The sequence below is a fragment of the Mastigoproctus giganteus genome, chromosome 7 (assembly GCF_048544385.1).
Source record: "Mastigoproctus giganteus isolate SK-2022 chromosome 7, ASM4854438v1, whole genome shotgun sequence".
Taxonomy (NCBI): Eukaryota; Metazoa; Arthropoda; class Arachnida; order Uropygi; family Thelyphonidae; genus Mastigoproctus; species Mastigoproctus giganteus.
In genome coordinates, this window is record NC_143581.1 from 93,120,788 (window position 1) to 93,131,119 (window position 10,332).

The window sequence follows — 10,332 nt, forward strand, 5'->3', positions numbered from 1 at the left end:
ACAGATGGATTTTCTTCGTAGCTGCTTTTACTTTTTCCTGAACTTCAAAAATATTTATATCAATACCTTGTAAATTTAAGACATTTAAAACACCAAAAATATCACATAAGTAGGGCACCTTAATTAACCGATTAAAATCATTAAACCTGTCTTTAAGTTTTAATATTGCATCTTTTACTGATGGAGGATATTGCTCCAAAAAACAATATGTACTTATTCCCTTTGTTTCAATACATTTCCTCTTGATAACCATTGGATTTCACCGTGTAATAGAAGATGTTCATAACTGCTTCCTAATTCTTTGCATAAAACAGTAAAGATTTTGGAATTCAAGGAACGGGCTTTCATATAGTTAAAAAATTTGACACATTCTCGAATAGGTGTATTCAAAACCAAAGGCATTTTTTTTTTACAGCTAATGCTTCTCTGTGAATACTACAATGCACCCATTCACAAGCTGGAGCCACCTCTTGGACCCTCAGAAAAATCCCATACGGGAATCTGCCACTGGCTAGGTACCATTGCAACTCAATCCAACACATTTGTTCCAACTGATTCCACTTTCAGTTATATAATTATTGATTAATTTAAAAAGTTCTTCAGCGGTTGTGCTTGTTGGTAAGGATTTACAAAACAAAAAATCTTCACTGAAGGTGTTCTTAAAAATCACACCGTACAAAGCACATTAAATTGGCATTATCCGATATGTTTGTACTTTCATCCACTTGTAAAGGGAAAAAAAATTGACAGCTGTGAATGCACTTTATGAGTTTCTTCAATATTATTTGCCATTTCCACAATTCACCATATTATATGATAAGGAGAGTAAATGCAGCTGATTTTCTTTCTTTTTATAAAGGTGAGATGTAATTACTTTTAGTGTGGGAAGTATTAACTTTTCACCAATAGTATAAAACAGTCTTTACAAAACTTTTTCTAGATGAAACATATTAATTTTTCTTATTAAATGAAAAATTCCTTTGGCTTATTTGAGTATTCTGGATGCACATAATCTAAGTGCAGTTTCAGTTTCGACAGTTTCATGCATTCATTTGACAATGTTTCAAAACAAATAATGACAATGGCATGTGGTTCGCAAATAAAACCAAACTAAATAATCTTATAATACTGCCTTGTCCAAGAGCATCTGGATTTCTTTTCCATGCTGTCAGTCTGCCCATTGCCAGGGCATTTATTAATATTATTTCCATTACCTCTACTTGTACTAGACTGCACATCACTTGACTTGTTAGGTGGACATTTCTTCAACCACTTATCCATATTAAAAATGACAGGATGTTTATATAAATATTTATTTATATAAACATTTTTATATATTTATATAAATATATAAAATATTTATTTGAAATGCTATGTACAGTATTAAATTTATCACTTCACAGGTGACAGCAACAAAAAGGAATAGGACACAACAATGGGCATGTACATTCCACTTGTCAGGTTCTCACTGACTGCTGATGACTGCAGCGTGGTTCGTAAGTTAGAGATGGCACAGATGGTCAGACGCAAGCTAATTACATGGCACAATAAAATTGATGAGAGCATCAGCCACTGTTTTTTGTTTTTTTTTTTAAGAGCAGAGTCATCTGGATGCATCATAGATATAAATTTAATAATTATAAAAGCATTAAATTTATTTTTAGTATAACTGGATATTTTGTATTTTATTACATTTTCATTTTTTCAGGAAATTTTCTTATAGTTTTATGTAGGTATATTTCAAATAAGTTGTTCGTGGACTAGTATTTTCTTTTCGTAGACCGGTACCGGGACCGCAGACCACACTTTGGGAAACCCTGGCCTAACCACTGTCTTACACAACAGGAAAATCACTGCCTAGTCACTGATGGCATTAAGTAATAGAACCCTATGAGCTATTCAACCAGACTATTTACGCTGTTCAGAGAACTTCATGACTGACTGTACAATTATGCAGAGGTCTTTTTTCCTCTCTAACATACTAACTGGTACCACCCAGTTAGTATGTTAATCTGGGAATACTTTTTTTGAGGAGTATTTTTTATAGCATTAATATCTACTATTATGACTGTAAAAGAACTCTGTACCTATTTCAACAGATGCGTATCCTTTTACAAATCAAGCTTTCAGACCTATATGCAGTACTTAAGATGTGGTCAAATCATTGCCTTACACAACAGGGTAATCACTTTATCCTACTGGAAAAATTACAGTATATCATTTACAAACCACATGAGCTGTCCTGGAAGCCTCTCTGCAATCCTCACAGAACTTCATACCTGACTGCACAATTAATCCCAGATCTCTTTCATTCTCCAGTAGCTGCCATGAGTGTAGTACCACAGAGGTACATTAATTTGTGATTACTGCTACCCATATGAAGAACCCTGCATTTTTTAATGTTAAACTTCAATTGTCACTTCTCATCCCATTTGCTTAATTTTTCTAGATCTTATTGCAGTACCATATCCTGATTACTGAAATTAAACACAATGTCAATCTTCGTATCATCTGCCAACTTTGACATTAAGCCTAATATGCTTTCATCAATATCATTAATAAATACTAAACAACAACAACAACAGTGGACCCAACACTGAACCCTGGAGGACTGCTCTAATAACATTCATTCAAGAGCAGTCCACTGAAAACCACTCTCTGCCTTCTTCCATTCAACCTTCCCTTTATCCATACCAGTAACTTGCCTTAATGCCATGCAGCTACAATTTGTATAGCAGCCTTTTATGTGCAACAGTATCAAAAGCTTTTCTGAAATCTAAGTACATGACAATGTCAATACTATTTTTTACATCCATTTCCTTTTTTAGTAGATTGTGGTAGCCAAACCGATCAGTCAAACCACATAATGTTTTAAGAAATCCATGCTGTGACTCAGTATAACTACATTTCTATGCAGTTGGTCCTACATTACTGATTTAACCAGTGACTGTATTATTTTCCTTAAAACAGAAGTGAAACTAAGTAATAACTGAACTTCCAGGAAGGATTTTCATGAAATTTGATATTTGGGCCTTTTAAAAATATTTGTCAACCCACATTTGCTTCAAAATTGAATAAATAGAAATCCAGCAATTATTATTTCATTTTTTGATATATAATTTGTGTGTAAAAAAATAAATTCTTTGATTATATGTAGTTATAATGCAGTATTGTCAGATTTAGGCAGTCCACACACATTTTGCATGCATCATTACGTAAGACTTGTGAACATGGTGTTGCTAGGGAAGAGAAAAACACAATAGCAAAAAAACAGAATTAAAAAAAAAAGTACACAGGAAGAGAGTAAAAATATTATACAGATGCAATTAAACTGAATGGCTATGTTTAGAAAGAGTAAATGAAGAGTATTTATTAAGTGTTCTATATAAATTATAATTATAATAAAAAGAAACACAATTTCATTAAAGAAAAAAAAAAAAAAACTTAATATGTCTAAAGTGTAACATGCTCCAGCTGAAACATCAATGGTAAGGAGATAACCATATTTGCTATTCACTATATTTAATCACAGAAAAGAAACAATTTCTTTTAAGAAAAAAAAAATAATGTGTATAAAATGTGACATGTTCCAATTTGAATACTACTGGCATAAACAGTTTCTCTTCCACTTTTACCACAGTTATCATTAAATTATTCAGCTCCCTGTTAGAATTTGATAAACTACTGGCAACTCCATTTCTAAAAAAATTCTTCCTGAGTGAACGTGTATATACAAAATACCCATTCAACTTTTCAGCAAACCTGAGTAGTAACATTCACATCTAGTGGAGTTATGTGTGCTGATTGTAAAGAGTGTGAAGATAGGTCTTTATGAGAGCATTAAGAACTGGGAGGATGCCCTCAAACAATTTAAATAGGGGAACCCATAAAACTCTCAACTTCCCATATCAATGCCAGAGCTTGCATAGGAAGAACAGGACCAGAGTATGTCTTCCAGTGGCAAAAATTGATGACACTGTAGAGTAGACATCATATTTTAAGGACACAAAAGGTGATACTGTTGAATGCGTTGGCAGTGAAGACATTAAGAGTAAGAGATCTGCAGACTTACTTAACAAGTACAGAGCAATGTTGAAAAAAGTCGTGAGATAGGATTAAATTTGAAACTGTCTGCAATTCTTACCAGACAACAGGAGGCAGTATATGATAAGAAGCTTGCCAATCAATTCAGTCCTGGAGAGACTAAACAAGGCTCACTGGGGATGAATTTTTCTCAGCGTGGCTGTGCTTCTTAAGAGGAGAAATTGCTTCTTGAGGAATGGGATACACTTAAATAGAAAGGGTGCAAGAATATTTGCTGATGCTATCAAACGTGTTAAATGGGTTGGAAAACTGCCAATTTGTGGGAATACAGACTAATAGATTCACAATAAATGCTGGCAGAGGCGAAAGTGATTCTTGCACTGTTGCAAGGATCAATAACTAAATAACTAAGAGTAAGAACAAAGGCACATATACGAGCATGTACACCAATGCTAGGAGCATGGAATTAAATTTGATGAATCTGAAGTGCTAGTCAAAGCATCAAATGTGGACAACGTTGGGATATTATTATTATTACTACTAGCCATATAGTGCAAGGAAGCCTGAAGCTTATGCTGCACCAGCCAAAAAAAAAAAAATTTCCCGAGTTACCCTGAGAGAGAGAGAGAAGTAGAAGGGAAACACCAAGAGAGAGAGAGAAGAATGATGATATCCAGCTCAGGACCCTGGGTGTGCCAAGCCCATACTCACTAGATGTGAGCCCCTGGGGGTAATCAGAGACATGGTGTCACTAAGATATAAGGAATGAAGGATTTGAATATGGAGAGAATAATGTGTACAGTATTGACTGTCAAGAGGCAATGGGTATGCCCCAACTCCATATATAACAGAAAAGACACATAGGATAGAAAAGAGGGGTTTATGCTCTTAGTTTAAGAAGCACATAAAAATCAAAAGCAGGGCATCCATTTGACATGAGTGGCCAGTACAATGTTGAATCATTTTGGTCTGACATAAGCAATGGGAAAACAAAAATGAGAGGAGTGTGTTATAGGCCTAATGGCTCTGATGGATTCAATGAACAACAGTACAGTGAAATAGAGTGGGCCAGTAAAATAAAGTCTTATAATGAGATATTTTAACTTTCCAAATAATGACTGGAACTTGTGAGTTAGTCACTCATCAAGACTTTTGTGGAATTATTGAATGACTATTTTTTACAGCAGCAGTAGCAGCATGTTAGAGAGGCAACCAGAGGCAGTAATACTCTTGATTGATTATCAGCAGTGATTATGCATGCATTAAGAATCTGCAGATAAAAGGACTACTAGGTGACAATTATGACAGCGTACTGGTGTGGGATTTCCTTAAAGATGTAACTATGATCAAAGGGTAAAGGGAAGGGATTTTTCTTTCATAGAGGTGATTAGAGTGGTCTTAAACAGTTTTTAAATTCAATACAGCAGAACTGAGTGATGATGCTTACCATGAACCCACTCTAAAGGGGAAGCATTCAAGAAATTAATCATTGAAGCTACTAGACATAACAACTAAGAAATGCTGTTCAAAGATTAGGCTTAAATGGATGTCAGATGAACTATAGACACTCATGGCAAAGAGGAAAAATGCATGGGATGCATATAAATTATCATGTGATACTGAAGCCTATGGTAGATATAAACAAGTCAGTAATCAAACATAAAGAAGACTTGAAAACAGATAATGAGAAACTTTTTTTGCAAAAGATGCAAGAAAACATCAAACTTCTTTATTTAAGTAAAAAAAAAAAAAGGAAGGTGATGAATCAAATTGGCCCACTTGATGTCAACGGTTCGACTGTTGATGATCCTGCTCAGGTAGCTGAAAAACTGAACGAGTATTTCATCTATAATCGTACATCAGGAATTCTGTAAGGAAGTGGAGTCCATAGGTTTATCAAACTCTAACAAGAAGCTTTATGATTTTGTAATAATGGAGAGCAAAGTGGAGGAGAAATTGTTGAAGTTAATACATAAGAAAAGCAACAGGGGTGGATGGGATCTATCCAGTTATCATAGGTGGCAGCAAAGGAAGTAGGCAAACCCTTAGCCATAATTCACAAAGGGAGATAAAAGGGTGACACAAGTAATCATAGACCTGTTAGTTTAGCTCCAGTTCCAGGAAAAATAATGGCGTCAATGGTTAAAGAAGCATTGCAGGATCATCTAGACAAGACTGCAGTAATTTTAATAATTTTTAATTATAGACAAGGTTGTTTATCTTCTGGTCCATGGAAAATAATGGAGTCAGTGGTTAAAGAAGAAATGCAGGCAGAATCATGTAGACAAGACTGCAGTTATGCTTCAGACACAGCACAGGTTTGTTAAAGAGAAAACTTGTCTGACCAATTTGACTAGATACTATTATATGGTTACAAAATAAATGGATGCAAAAAATTATTTTCATATTCTATATTTGGATTTCAGAAAAGCTTTTGATACTGCTTCACATAAAAGACTGATGTACAAATTGGAGAATTTTTGGCATTAATGGCAATTTGCTGCTATGGATAAAAGGATGGTTCACTGGAGAACACAAAGAGTGGTAATCAGTGGGCCACTGCTCTTTGTGGACTAATGCTATTAGGGGAGTCCTCCAGAGTTCAGTGTTGAGCCCACTGTTGTTTTCATATTCATCAATGATACTAATGAAAGCATATCAGGCTTAATGTCCAAATTTGAAGGTTGTCAGAGTAGGTTAAAGGCAGTAAGCTACTGCAACAATATCTAGAAAAGTTAGGTAGATGGGCTGAGAAATGATAACTGAAGTTAAACATTGAAAAATGCATATGGGTTACATTTACACCAGAGTAATATACTAACTGTGTGGTACCCCACTCAGGGTAGTGGAAAATGAAAAAGACCTGAGGTAATTGTGCAGTCAGATATGAAGTTCTCTGGGCAATACAGACAGAATTCCAGGACAGATCATAGAGTTAGTATTAGTATTAGTAATGGCCGCATGGTGCAAGAAAGCTTATGCTGCACCAGCCAAAAAAAAATAAATAAATAAATAAATAAATAAATAAAATAAAATATCTGAACAAAACAATGATAAAAAAAAAAAATAATAATAAATAAATAATAATAATTAATAAAAAAAAAGGAAATTAAACCTATCATCCCACGCGCCTCCCCTACCCGAAGATATCATCCAGATGACACTTGAATTTCCCCAAACTGTCGGCCTCTACCACCCATGAAGGCAACTTATTCCAGTAATTTATAACCCACTGGCTAAAATAAAACTTCCTGCAGTCCAATCTAAACATTTCCTCCCGTAACTTGAATTTACTGTCCGTAGATTTTAAAATTCGTAACTTGCTGCCATTGTTATACAATACAGAATAGTGTACCATATATCCTGAAATTGATAGTAAAAGGTTTAAAGCAAAACTAGAAAGCAAAATACATAGCACTTTATTAGAAATCTGTTAGCTTAGTTTAGTATTATCAATTAATCAGTTAAAAATTTATTAATCTTATTAAATTTATTTGTTAATTAAATGGTACTTAAACGGAATCATGACCCAGACTAGAGCAGCAATGCAACAAGCACAAAGTAGCTGTAGTACTGTGGCTCGGGAGAGAACTGAAGTGGGTGATTCTCCAACGCATCACAGGCTAAAAAAATGAGTGAAATGCGAAATGTTTGCAGACCTATCTAGAACAGGACGTGATCTAGCCAAGGAAGATGTCTTTTTGTGTGCTAGGTGCAAAGACTATGAAGAAATTCGGTGCCAAATCAGTGTTCTGATGGGCATCTATGAAGGTGTGAGTGTAGGGTAGATGCCCCCCAATAGCAAAGGACCTGAGTAGTGGAGTAGTATACAGGATAAAATGCCCGGATTGTGGGGAATGTTATGTGGGCGAGACAAAACGACGGCTCAAGGATCGTCTGGGGGAGCATGCAAATGCTATAAAAACCGCTGATTACAATAAGTCTGCTGTGGCCAAACATTTTTGGGAGAAGCAGCATCAAATTTCCCCAGAGGATGCGGAAATTTGGATCGTGGATCGAGCGCATGGGTTCTGGAACCATAAATGGCTCGAGAGCCTACGAATCTGTTCTGTTCATCCGACCACAATATTATGAATAGGGACAGAGGTATGTGTATGCATCCTCTGTTTGAAACTATCATCCTAAGTACGGATGAACGGTTCTGCTTAACACGTTCCCGAGCTATTTCCGCTTCCAGTTCACACCATGCGCCGACTGCACCACGTGTATAGGTACCGTGAGCCTGTTATATATGGACGTGCTGCAGGAAGTTTTGTTACTGCTGAGGAAGGAAGCCGATACTTCCGAAAGCTCCAGAGACTTTTATTGTTTTTATCGCTTTTAATCCGGTTTATTTTAGTGTATTTCATCTTAAGGATTTTATCACAGTTTTAATGTTTTTACATGTATATAATTTAATTTAATATAATAGCAGTTTTTGTAAATAGTTATTTTATTTTATTTTAATATGTAAATATTTTAGTTACAGTAAATACTTATTCTTATGGTTGGTGTGTGAGCTGATTTAATGCTAAAAAAGCCCTCAAATAAATTAATATGAGGGGCCCATCAAGTTCCCAACTGCCCAACTCAACACCAGAACTCAATCTTGTGCATCAGGCAACACAGCAATAATCTCCAAGGCAGAATGTGCTGGTCTCACAGGAGCAAGTTATTCTTGGTGACTCTATAGTCAGGGAGACAAGGAATATATTATGCAAAAAGGATAGGTGGAACCAGACCAGGATATGTCTGCCAGGGGCAAAAGTTGATGATGTTGTGCAGATATCATCGTTTAAGGGAACAAAAATTGATATTGTTGTACACTTTGGCACTAATGACCTTAAGAGTAAGAGATCTGCAGATTTACTTAACAAGTATACAGGTAAATGTTGAAAAAAAGTCATGAATTTGAAAATTTGAAAGTGTCTGCAATTCTGCCCAGACATGATAAGAAGGAGTATATGATGAGAGCTTTATCGATCAATTCAGCCATGGAGAGATTGTGCAGGGCTGATGGGGTAGAATTTCTTCCAGCATAGTCTGTGCTTGCTAACAGGTGAGACTGTTTCTACAGATATGGGATACACTTAAATAAAAAGGGTGCAAGAATATTTGCTGATGCTATCGAGGCAGTATAAGATGAGTCAGAAAACTACTAGCTTGGGGGTTTTCACAGACTAAAAGATTAACAGTAGCCACAGGCAGAGGCGAAAGTGATTCTTGCACTGCTTCTATTGTAATGAGCAGCAGCAGCCAAGAGAGAAGGTTGCTGAGGATTTCAAGAGCTGCTGGGAGTCATCAAGGGACAAGTAAATACATGGGGTGTGTTAGGGTAACTAAGAGTAAGAACAGGTGCATGTGTACTTGCATGTACACCAATACTAGAAGTATAGTAAATAAATCTGATGAATTTGAAGTGCTGATCAAGACGTCAAAAGCAGATATTGTTGGGATATCAGAAACATGGTATCACACAGATATAAGTAGTGCAGAATTGGAATTTGAGGAGTACAATGCATACAGAAAGGTTAGACAGGGCAGGAAGGGAGGAAGGGTTATGCTGTTAGTTAAGAAACACAAAATCTAAGGAAGTTCATCCAGTTAATATGGGTGGACAGTGTAATGTTGAGTCAGTTTGGTGTGACATAAGAGCCTAAAACACACTCCTATAAGAGTAGGAGTGTGTTATAGGCCTAATGACTCTAATGAGTACAACGGACAATTGTGAAGAGAAATAGAGTGGACCATTAAACAAGAATGTCATGTAATGGGGATTTTAACTTTCCAGATATCGGCTGGAATTTGTGGGTTAGTCACTAGCATGCTAGCAAGATTTTGTGGATTTATTGGAGGATTGTTTTCTACAGCAACATGTTCGAGGGGCAACCAGAAGGAGTAATACCCTCGATCTGATTATCAGCAGTGATTTCATGCATTAAGAATCTGCAGATAAAGTAACAACTAGGTGACAGTGATCACAGTGTACTGACTTGGGATTTAGTTAAAGATGTAACTACCATTAAAGGTAAAGGGAAAGGTTTTTGTTTAGGTGACTACAGTGGGTCTCAGACAGTTTTTAAATTCTATACAGTGCAATCAACTGATGTTTAAAAGAGTAAATTCTACTGGAATGAGCAGCAGCCTGGAAAACAAGATGCAGGGTATTTCAGAGACTGCTGGGAGTCATTGCGATACAAGTAAACACATGGGTTGTGTTAGGGTAGCTAGGAACAGGTGCATGTATACTTGCATGTACACCAATGCTAGGAATTTGGTAAATAAATT